The 12863-nt window shown below is 36.1% G+C and overlaps 1 protein-coding gene across 2 annotated transcripts in view; it reads left to right on the forward strand.

Annotated features, from left to right (window-relative positions):
* Positions 1 to 12863, forward strand: part of LOC150092420 (ubiquitin carboxyl-terminal hydrolase 20-like) — a 416458-nt gene that overhangs the window by 94342 nt on the left and 309253 nt on the right. The window lies entirely within an intron of this gene.

Raw genomic sequence — 12863 nt, forward strand, 5'->3', positions numbered from 1 at the left:
GTTGTAAAAATAATAATTTACAGTTATGGATCTTACAAAATATAAGACTTATTGTTAAACTGACCATAGATTTTTAATTCGTACGTATGCTCGTACAATATTGCCTACCAGTCTGACTAGTAACTGACAAGCTTTATCAAGGCTTGCACAGTACAAAAAATGCAAAAAAGTTTCAGAATACAAAAAAAATGTTAGTACCTGTTAGGTAGCTAAGGTAACACGTTCACGTGACATTTCTATTCAGTATCATGAACATGTGTTACATGCAAACGCATAATATGATTATTCGCGTACTGTAGTTCTGTTGAACTGAGGGAATTTTCCAAGTATCGTTCAGTACGGTCCCTTGATTTCTGTTTAGGTTGCTGCCTGTACGTAGCACTATTGCTGCTTCTTTAAATAAATGATGTCTATAATCTTCGTCTACGTAGGGCATAGAGCTGTTATTCCAGTCTATAGTGTGGTTCGAAGTTGAAAAGTGATGTGCTAACTCAGAGGTGTGATGACTTCTTCATCTATCCGACGATGAAGAAGTTCAAACAGAACTGTCTCAAATCGCCATAACACTATTGCAAAACAGTTATCCTCAAAACATCATCAACAAATTTCTATACAAAGATAACCAACAAGAAAGAACAGTCTCCCAGCAAATTTCAACAGCAGTCATCCCCTTTATGGGTTCAATTTCTACCAAAATTGCAAGATTGTTAAATGCCCATAACATTAGGGTTGTATTTAAACCAACTACCAGCATCAGACAGGTTCTAAGATCTCCTAAAGACCGTGTTCCGTTTTATAAATATCCAGGTGTGTATAATATTCCATGCACATGCGGTCTTTCCTACATTGGACAAACTTCGAGAAGCCTGGAAATAAGACAGAAAGAACATGTTGGCGATGTAAATCACAACAGAACGATCACCTCCGGGTTAGCACATCACTTTTCAACTTCGAACCACACGTTCATCGTTAATTCTGTTATGTCAAGCAGAATGACTTAATCTTGCTTGACATAATAGTATCTTCTATGGCACAATTTAGCTCATAAGCATGCACAATTATTCTAGGAAGGATATTACACTAAATTCTCTTCCAACACATTCACTACTTATATAAGTATTTCAGACATTACTTCAAGCATCTTATGACTTAGACAACCTTAACAAAACAACTTGTTCCCTTATTAAAATGTTTACATATAACTGCCAGTTAACAAATAACCTCTTTCTTTCTATTACGATTTCTAGTTACAATCGTATTACATACTGCAAACAAAATGAAGGCTTACTTGTTAACAAATCTCGAGAGGAATGTCCGATTTCTTTAGTGATACATGTAGATACTTTCAACAGGTCAATCCTCGATAATTTTCCTTCGACATACTCACTGGAGTTCTGCTGTGGCTATCCGTAGCCTAGAGCGAGTGGGCAGCAGGAATACATCGGGCATCGGCAGCGAGAAGAACGATCATCCTTCTACTCTGGAAGGAGTCCTCATAGTTGAAGAGCCAAGGTCCAAGCAAAAATCATCCACAGGTTGAAAAATCCTGAACCACTTGCTGTATTGCCCTTTTATTCTATTCTCAATCCTTTGTTCTAAATTCGGAACATTCCAGGATTAGCCACAAGCAATGAAAGAACCTATGTCATCGCTGGCCACTTGACCTTACGATTCTCGTGGCATTCAGCGCTAATCCAGCTTATTTCTTTTTAAGCTCTTAATAACAATTCTAGAGTGCAGGTGCACTTTAACAGCATTTATACTTTTACAATTTTATATCATTGCATCTAACTAAGTACATTCTTTTATTTTATTATTACAGACATAATTTATTGTAAAATATTTAGCAAAAATTCTTTAAACAAAACCTGTTTCTCCCGATATTTTACATACCCTCAAGGGGTGTACAGGATATGATATTACTACATGAAAAATTTACATCATTACTAACTTCCTACATACAATTTTCCTCAAAATCAGTCTGTTACTTGTCAAGACTCCAACATTATCAGATCTTATATTTCTATCGTCTAAGGTCTTTGTCATTTCCTACTCTGCTATTTAGATCCCCAACAATGACCAACTTTTCTTTTTTCATTGTGTCAGTTGCTTTCTCTAAATTCCTCCACTTATACCTAGTAGAACCTTCTGTGGGACCATAGGCACAAATAAGTCTTGATTATTAAGTTTCCCCATTCTCATATTTGCCCACATCACTCTACTTGAGACTGCCTGGCATTCAAGAAGATTAACCTCGTATTTAGTGTTGAATACTATGGCTACTCCTTCTTTTCCTTGATTGTAATTGTCTGAATATAACATTTTGTATTTATTGCTCAGAAAGATCTCACCAGTTTTTGCCTTTTTTTGTTTCAGTCACCCCTATTATATCAATCTGGTACTTATCCAATTCCTTAGCTAGCTCCATTTCTTTGCGATTCAGGCTTCTTATATTGATAGTACCGATCTTGAACTCTGGTGATGTTCCAGTAGCTGACTTTTCACTGTTTGCCCTGGTTCCCTGGCGAAAACAACAAGGATATTGTTTAGCCGGGCGATGCCCCAGCCGGCATGAAATTCTGTCATGTTGTACGATCATTTGATATTTTGATTTAAGCCAATAAGAATACAATTTGGTTGGCTAAATACCAAATTGCCAGCTCATCCTCATTTGTTTGGTATCCAGGTAGATACCTAACAGGGTGCACCACGAGAAAGTGAGGATTGACATTAGGTCAGAAGCCCTGGTCGGTTCTCCCCATTCGTTAAAGGCTATGTGGACGTCTCTTCTCAGTTATATAGCTTTGACCCTTAGTCACCCCTAAAATGTATGTATATATCATAAAATGTATATAATTTTTAATTGAATGCACTTTCCATGCTTCGTAAAAGTGACTTGTAACACAGCGACGTGCGTATTTCATAACAGTGATCAACAACAAATTCAAAGACACTTTTCTCCAATGTATGCACTCGATCATACTTAACATTTGCCCAGAGGGAACAGTCATCAACTTCAAAAACTACTAGAAGAAAAATGCCAAAATGGAGCAGGCGTTTGAACAGTTGGATCATAGACTACAAACAAGCCAAACTAGTTCATAAATCAAGTGACGCCACTAATTTCCACCATGGATATCTGTATGCAGGCATTGCATAGGAAATGTGAGGAACTAGAAAAAGCCTTAAAACCAGGAAAAGCTGCCAGTATAGATGATATCTGAAATGAGATACTAAGAAATCTGGGACAAAAGGTAACAGAGTGTTTCAACTTTTGTTGGAAATTTGCTAAAATACCCAGCATGTGGAGGCAAATGAAAGTAATACCTATCGTGAAACCGGGTAAACCTGCTGTGGATCCAAAGAGCTGCAGGCCTATAGCTCTCCTATGCACAACACTGAAGCTTTATGAGAGGTTAATCTTGAACAAACCAAGTCCAGAAATAGAGAAAGTGCTGATAAAGGAACAGGCAGGATTTAGACCAGGAAGATCATGCACTGGACAAGTATTAAACTTAACACAGTTTATTGAGGACAGCTTTGAAAGGGGGTTACCAACAGGAGCTGTATTTATAGATTTGACAGCAGCATATGACACACTAAATCTTAGAAAGCTTATAGTCAAAATTTACAACATGACAAACAGCTATCGGTTAGTGGAGATATTTAGGTTGCTGCTGTTTGCAGGAGATTCCTTGTTGATTTTCAAGGAAAAAAGAGCAGATGTTGTATCTAGAAAAATGGTCTACCTCAGGGAAGTGTGCTATCTCCCCTCCTCTTCAATATATATACTAATGACCAACCTATAAACCCATGGTCAAGAACCTTCTTATATGTAGATGACCAGCAATAGTTTATCAAGCAAAATCCTTTGATGACATTGAGAATCAGCTCACACAAGAGCTAGAAACCCTTAGTTTACTATAAGGAAAACCAACTGAAACCAAATCCCAGTAAAACCCAAATGTGTCTTTTCCATCTCAATAATAGGGAGGCGAGGAGAGAGTTGAATATAGAATGGAATGGTGTGAAACTGGTCAATTATCCAAATCCAACTTACCTAGGTGTTACATTAGATAGGACCCTAAATTATAAGCGTCACATAAAAAAGACAGTAGCTGAAACTCAAACACGTAATAATATTCTGCACCGATTAACATCTCGGTGTGGTGCAAATCCACAAGTACTGCACACCTCTGCACTGGCACTCTGCTTTTCGGCAGCCGAGTATGCTAGCCCTGTTTAGGAAAGATCATCACATCTCAAAATTATTGATAAGGTTCTTAATGAAACATGTCGGCACATTACCCCGGCTGCCTTAAGCCTACAAAAATTGGCCATCTATACTCACTGTCTGGTATTGCACCTCTTCACATCAGAAGGACTACACAGAGTAGATATGAGCGGAAACAACAACTAAATGATGAACTGCATCCTTTGTATGGACATGCAGTTCTTGCAGGCTAAGATCAAGGAAAAGTTTTATTCACTCAGTGGAACCATTGGCTTATCCCATAAAAGCTACAAGGTTAACAATGTGGCAAGAACAATCTTCAGAGGCTCTGAACTTAAACGAATCTCTTCCTTCCGGCTTACATCTTGACTGGCAAAGATGTAAGACATTGAATAGACTTCGTTCCTGAAACACAAACCATAGGTAATCTTCTGCAATGCTGCTTAATAGACATTAATAATATATGTAGCCAAAAAGATTTAATGCAGTATAATGAAATGGCTTTAAAGTATATTAGTTATTGGATGAGTGAAATTTGACATTTTATGTTTTTACTTAATATTTCATGCAAGTGGCATTTTTGTCTTTTAATGTATGCTTTTAATACCAATTCTCTTAATGTCTTTAATTGTATGCATTTAATCATTTATATGTATGTTGTTACATTTTCTGTAGTTCGTACACGAAATAACTAGGAAACGTGCAAGATCCTTGTGGTCAAATATATGCTTCACAGAACCTTGCATGTCCACTACCACCTTCAATCTACCAAACCCCACCTACTCTTTCTGGTAGAAACTCAAATCTCACCTCCTCCCACCACTATTCATCTCAACCTTCCAAACTACACACTTTTTAACTCCTTTTGAACCAAGTCTGGCATCTGCACATACATCTGCTCTGGAATTGTCCAACTTTGACCTTTTTTGGTTGAAAATATCCTTTCCCCACTTAACGAAATTCATGTACTGTCTCTATCACTCCCCTAATGCAACCACCCACTCTGAGCTCTTTCATTTCCTCTCCTTAAAAATTGATTTACTCTAGTCCCACTTTCCCAGCAGCGAAATCATCCTCCTATGAGATTTTAATGTCCACAACACCAACTTGCTCTCTTCCTCCAGTTGTACAGACCTTGCAGGCAGAAATGCTTACTAATAACATTACACAACTTGTTCAGATGCGAACAGAATACCAGATACCTCGAACCACTCCCCAAACACCCTAGATCTCTTCCTCACCAACAACCCTTTCAAATACACAGCGAATGCAGTGGGTTCCATAGGTAATCCTGACTGCAATCTAGTGCTCATTTCCTCCCCAGTGGAACAACACTTGCTCAGCCACACACATACAAAAGTAGTGTCACATTATAACAAACTACTTTTTTCAATGCTAAAGTGGGACAGCCTCTGCGACTTCTCCCCATGGCTGACTCATTTCCATGGTTGGACTATTGCTTCCAGCCCAACCCAAACATATGCACTGAACTTATTATCAAATTAATCTTCACCAGCATGGAAACATCCCCACACTACTCTGAACTTCCATTCCTTAACTAAACTCTGGTTCTCCAGAAGATGTGGCAAGGCAGTACAAATGAAAAATCAAATATAACTGGCTCAAATCATGAAGTCCATCCTCCTTTAGAACTTATATTCAAGCCTGAAAGAGATGCAAAAAAAAAAAAAAAATCATCATCATCATCATCATCATCAAATTCCTGCCATGTACCCTCAAGGGGTGTACAGGATATGATAGTACTACATGAAAAAAATGATGATGATGATGATGAAAAAAAAATCAATGCTTCCAAAACAGAGTTCAAAAGAGCAAAAAAGCGGGAAATTAGCAGCCTGTCCAAGCAGCATCCAATCCTTTTGGTCTCTCATCAAAGCAATTGGCTGTAACTTCTGATCATCACTATTCCTACCCTTGTCATACCCAGATGGTGCCATTGCATCATCACCCACAGAAAAAGCCAATCTCTTAGCTTCACACTTTGCTTCCAATGCATGCATAACTGACAATGGTAATTTCCCACCAACCATTCCAGATGTCCAACATACAAATCCCCCTTTATCCTTTTGTCAGGAAGAGATCAGAAAAATACTGTCCCAAAGAGGCACAAAAAAAGTCTTCTAGCCCTGATGACATTCTTCCAGTAGTTCTGAAAACTTGCGCACCAAACTGACTCCTATTATGCTGCCATATATACTCTCTTACTCCACTGGTATCTATCCCACAGCTTGGAAATTGGCCTCTATTCACATCACTGCCATCCAGCTAGCACCCTATCTCGCTCACCTCAGTCCTGTCTAAAGTAATGGAAAAAATCATCAATTCCCAACTCCTATAGTACTCTGAAGGTACCCACCTAATAAATGTCCACCAGTATGCATCTTCAGCTTCTAAAAAACTAGCTTTCTCTTTCCCTCAAGATGTTACTTCACCCCTGAACAGCTATTAACTTTATACAAATTGCAAATCTTCCGCTATTGAATACTGCTCTCACATATTGGGCCCCTAAAAGTTCCCTCAAAATGCTTGACTTAATACAGAGGAGAACAGACTTATTATTGATCCATCTCTTACCAACTCACCCCCACACACACACATACACTTTAACACAGACATTTGGTTTCTGCACTACATGTATTCTACAAATATTTTCATGGGAAATGTTCATCTGAAATAGCATCAATAATTCCCTAACTTAGTACTAACCGTTGGAACACATGCAGCTGCTGCTCAACATCCCTTCATCTCTGAACAGGTTTCTTTTCCTCCTTCATCCTTGCAACTGCTATATTGTGGAACAGTCTTCCCCATATTGTTTTTCCCAAGGAATACAATATACTGTCCGACAATAGATCCGAGACCCTAGTCTGGCAACCTGCCAAGAAGAGTCAATTCATGCTGAAGGGGAGAAAGAATTGCACCAACACACAAAATCACGTGCTTTATACTTAAAATTTTCCTGACTGTTATACTAGCAAAATAGTTACCACTTTAAAAACTACAATGCTCATAAAAGAAAAGTTAATTTCCCAACATAATAATAAACAACTCATCCCACAAGATGGATTGATTACCCTATTATCAGAATAGATACTCCTTCTGACATGCAGAAGTATCGAAGGGTCTCACATCTGTGTGCATACAGTACAGTTTTTTAAATCAAATGTAAGCAAGTTCCTCCTTTCCCAACTCACTACCCATATACCATACTAATGTACTATAGGTACATTAGTATGGTATATGGGTACCATATACCATAGTGTAATAAATCTTATTACAGAAATGAAAAATGATATATAATGTGGTATATGGTACCCATATACCATACTAATGTACCTATAGTACATTAGTATGGTATATTCAGTCAGTCACAGAAAAGATTTCAAAGTTGCCATAGCAACAGGATATCAAAGCAGCCTTTTCTATGCCTTGTTTCTTGTTGTGCTTATGTGGATAATTTTCACTAACTCTTTAAATGCTGTTGAGTAGAAACTGTAATTTATATGGATCATTTCGGTTCGCTGCTACAATACTTCATGTTGGTTTTTGCTCCATGTTCTGCCAGTAGTCTTTTGTGTTTTCTTTATTTCTTCATGTGCTTGAAATGTTCTGACATGCATATCTTTACTGGCCTGTCTGTCTGTCTGTCTGTCTTATGTAACACATCCCACAGGCACAAGTGATCATGTAAACACCAGGTTTATTAAGTGGGTGGATGGTGAGGTTTTGGAGGGCTAAGGAGATTAGAAATAAATCTTGTTAATGCATAGAAAAGGCTGCTTTGATATCCTGTTGCTATAGCAACTTTGAAATCTTTTCTGTGACTGACTGAATACAGGGGAAGAATTGCTACTCCTTTGAAAACTTAATTTCTTTTTTTTTTTATTCATTTGGTCTAGGGGATTGATGTAGGATTTTAGGATTTTGTTGACTAATGTTAGAGCCATTGTTTTGGTAGGATGGAACTCAGGTAATCTAGCTCTCATTTTTTTTTCTTTTATCAATATTGCTGGAAATTTTATACAAACCTTAAGAGATAGAGCATATAACCTTTCCAGCAGTATAAATATAGTATCTCTATCCAAACCTGGTGTATGGAGCAGAATATAATGTTCTGCTTGTTCTGCTAAATAAATCTGAGCAGACCGACCAGTCTGCACAGGTCAATAAGAAAGCTCACATGAGCATGGAATTATAAATAGTTTATAGAATTCCATGCTCACATGGGCTTTCTTATTATGGGCAGACTGGTTAGTCTACTCAGGTTTGTTTAGAGGAACAGCAAGATTATATTCTGCTCTCTGAATCTTGTCAGGTCTGGCCAGCCACACTGTATCTAATAGAAACAGAATCTTTTGGAAATAAACTGAAGTTTTACACAAGTTATTTCTTATTAGAATGATTCTATAAAGAAAGCTGTGAATCCCATATCCATCAGCCTAACCTTAGCAGTACCTTTCATTTTAGTACCAAGCGATTTATTATTATTTTTATTATTTTATATATATATATATATATATATATATATGTGTGATTATATATATATATATATGTGTGATTATATATATATATGTGATTATATGCTTCAACTCGGTTGTTGTGATACATTTTTAAAAATAGATTTAATGACTTAAAAACCGAGATTACTTATAAAGATTTAATAAGATTAATACAACTAGTTTTGGCTTATAATAGCCTTCACCATGTATTCTTAAAGGAAGAGGATACTAATAAACATTGAAGTATCTAAAAACTTGAAAATACAGGTAAAAAATCGCCACACATAATTGATACATATAAAACGTTGTATTTTTCAAGTTGTTCTAACAGGCGTGCCATTGTTTATTGCAAGTATGCGTGCAGACTCACGTGAACGGCAATATTGAATAACTGCAGCATGGCTATCTGGGATGTTATAACTCAAATTGTTGTTTTAGTGGACAGGATTCAGAAGGATTTCCCTTGATTCTATAATTTTTCTCTCAAACTCATCATCAGAGCGAAAAATATTTTCTGATCTATCCCAGCAAATGGAGTGGCCTTGTTGATCATCATTAGGATTATTTGAAAAAAGAACATAACATGACTGGATAACGCAGTTGCATGTGATCTTTTGTAAGAGATGTCTCTTTTATGCTCTTCTATACGTTGCTCAACAGATTTGTTAGTTTGTCCAAAATAAGGGATATTGCAATCGCATCATAATTTATATACACCTGGATATTTTAGGTTGTGATGAGGAGGCTTTGGATGGCTGATTAGAGAACGGATTTTTGGAAGGGTGGTGAAGAACGTCTTGATGTTATATTTTTTAAGGACTTTTGCTAATTTGTTAGAGACTGTGCTAATGTATGGGATGGAGATGCTGCCTTCAAAATTAATAGTTTCTGTGGTGCACTGTCTAGGAGGATCCAGAAGAAATTTCTTAATCGTTTTTTCAGAGTAACCATTTTGTTTAAAGATAAGAGAGAGTTGATTTATTTCTTTTTGTAGTTCATCTTGTTCATTCAAGAGAGAGCGTGCTCTGTGTCCTAAGGTAGATATAGTTCCAAGTTTTTGTGGTGGAAAATGATGAGAAAGATTATGCAGATATCGGTATGAGTAGGTTTTCTGTATATAGAGATTTTTAATCTTTCAGAGCAATGTGTAAGTATGACATCCAGGAAAGGCAAGAAGTTATTTTCTAGATCAGCAGTAAATTTTATATTAGGATGTTGGATGTTAAGATGATTAAGAAAAGCTATGAGAGATGTGTGCCCGTGATTCCAAACAATGAAAATATCATCAACATATCTTTTCCAAACAAATATATATATATATATATATATATATATATTTTTTTTTATATTTATTTTTATTTTTTTTTTGTTAATTAGTTCACATTTCCATGAATTCTAATAGTTTAATTTCAGAAGTGCTCTCCTCCTGAAATTAATATCATGCATTGTAACATGTATTTTAATTTCAAGTGTTGTTCTAATTTATCTTTTTCCTTTGTGCATTGAGAATGGTCACAGAATACAACTGAAAATTCTGGTGATAATAAATAATTTATTCCCAATGTAAGTGAGTGTTGTTCTATAATTTAATTTTTTACATTATTGTTATGCATTGTTTTACACTAACATCAGTTATTTTCAATGTCATCTGATTGATGAGTGCCTTTTCCAGCAACTGCAGGTACTTATTAATAGATCTGAATTTCACTATCCCTTGAGAAAGTGCATATTTCTCTGATTGGTAATGGTAAAAATATGTATACAGCCAGATAAAATCTTAATAGCTTTCCAGAACACTTCCTTTTCTATTGTCTCTCCAATATTGCCATTCATTCTCAAAAATTAGGAAGTATCCTGAAATGTGATTGCATATGCATAAATTAAACTGTCTTCCTTATGTTTCTCAAATATTTTATAGTTTGGTTCTTGGTATGGTTTTATGATTTAATACAAGTCCTGAAATGTCTTAAAACATGAAGATGAAGTAGTTCATAGAATTAAGAGAGAGAGGAGAAAAAAAACTACTTATAAGATGATAATTTATTTTTAAAATTACATCCATTTGATTATGAACCAAAAAAGCAGTTATTGTAGTAGAGTGTTCCCTGTAATCCAACTACAATTAAATTTTAACCAGATGTGATTTACTATGATAAAAAGAATTATTAATTTGACATGTATATGTATTTTCTGAAGACAAGGATGATGTAATACTTTACAAGGCTTGATTCAATCAAGATATATTATTTGGAAATAATGTTGAAGATAAAGATCCAATAAGTGAGTGCATGAATGAAACCAATAACTAAGAAATTGGATACGTAGATTGAATTTAAAGGTTAAGATTTAAAAATTTTTTAAGAACTGAAAATTAAGGATCATAATGGAACAAAAACTGTTTTTTTTTAAAACTTCATCACATTTAGGACAGAGTAAACTAACTCTGCTTGCTTTGTGCTTTCATGATATATTAAGAGGAGTTAGATTGGTTCGAGTGTACTGAGGAGTAATTTATTAGCCACCTGTATTTGGTGATTCTTATGGCTAGTGATTTGAAACAATGTTATTTGGTTTAATCTAACAGATAAGCTTAGATGTTGACGGTTATTCATGACTTATTTTTTAATGATATTAACAACACCAAACAATTTTATCAAAGAGATGTTTTATTAACTGCTTATATTTTGCTGAATTTCAACTCGGCATCATCAGAGCACAACACACTTGCACACGCGACAGAGGGTGAGTGAAACGATACAATTGCAATGGACAAAAGATCTAAAGATCTCTGGCTCTGTATGTAAGTGTTTTTAAAAAGTAATAGAAATGCCACATACAAGCCACTAGTGTGGTTACGCTGTGTAGATGATGTGTTTGCCATCTGGCCCCATGGACAAGACACTTTGGATGCGTTTGTTACCTACCTAAACAGCTAACGCCCCAAAATCCACTTCACAGTAGAAAAAGAATCGAATAACTGTTTACCATTTCTTGACATATTAGTCTCCCGCCTTTCAGATGGATCACTATCTTTTTCCATTTATAGAAAGCCTGCGCGCACGCGCGCACACACACACAGGAAGATACCTGCATAAACAATCACATCATCATCCAGTCCAACAGTATGGCATTTTAAAAACACTTACACATAGAGCCAGAGCCATTTGTTCTAACAATACAGCTCTGACCACAGAACTCAAATATCGGCACTATACGTTTTTGGCCATTGACTATAACCCCTACAAAAAAAGATAAAATACTACATAGTCCCATTACTTTGCCTTCCCCTAATACACAAGAACACAACATGACCATTTCTATTCCCTATGGCAGAGATACATCAGAAAAGATAGCCAAAGTATTAATGAAACATGGCCTTCGCACCACTTTCAAACCTCATGTCAAACTAGCAACTCTGATCTGCTTGCCTAAGGATAAACATCACCCTTTAGCACACCCAGGAGTGTATGAAGTTTCCTGTGACTTGACCTATTTTGGGCAAGCAGGAAGATCAGTTGACATCCACCTGGAAGAACATGAAAAATACATTCACTACTATTACTATGGCAAGTCAGGACTGGCAGAACACGCTTTGGACACACCTGCACACGGGATTAGATGGAAGAAAACGAATGTGCTATTTAGGAGTCGTTACAGATCTGAAAGATTATTTTTTTGAATCGGCAATGGCTTTGAAGAATTCTCCCAACCTTAACAAATATGGTTGCATTAATTTGCCAAAAATTTGGGAGGCTGTTATCCTAAGAGAAACTCCAGCATAGCTGTTTTTTTTTTTTTTTTCCCATTAGAGGGCGCCAAAATAGGACTTGAGATCTTTTGTCCATTGCAATTGTATGGTTTCACTCACTGTCGTGTGTGTACAAGTGTGTGTTGTGCTCTGATGCTGAGTTGAAATTCAGCGAAATATAAGCAGTTAATAAAACACCTCTTGGATAAAATTGTTTGGTGTTGTTAATACAGTTAAAAAAATAAGTTATTTGGTTTAGCTAAAATTTAATTATAGCCTTAGTTGGATTACTGAAACAGCTCTATTACCATAAAAGTTTTGTTCTTTCCAGTTGATAATCACACATTAGGAACTTCATGAA

This window comes from Typopeltis vanoorti, chromosome 26 (assembly GCF_054136105.1).
Source record: "Typopeltis vanoorti isolate ZY-2024b chromosome 26, IOZ_Tvanoo_1.0, whole genome shotgun sequence".
NCBI classification, from domain to species: domain Eukaryota; kingdom Metazoa; phylum Arthropoda; class Arachnida; order Uropygi; family Thelyphonidae; genus Typopeltis; species Typopeltis vanoorti.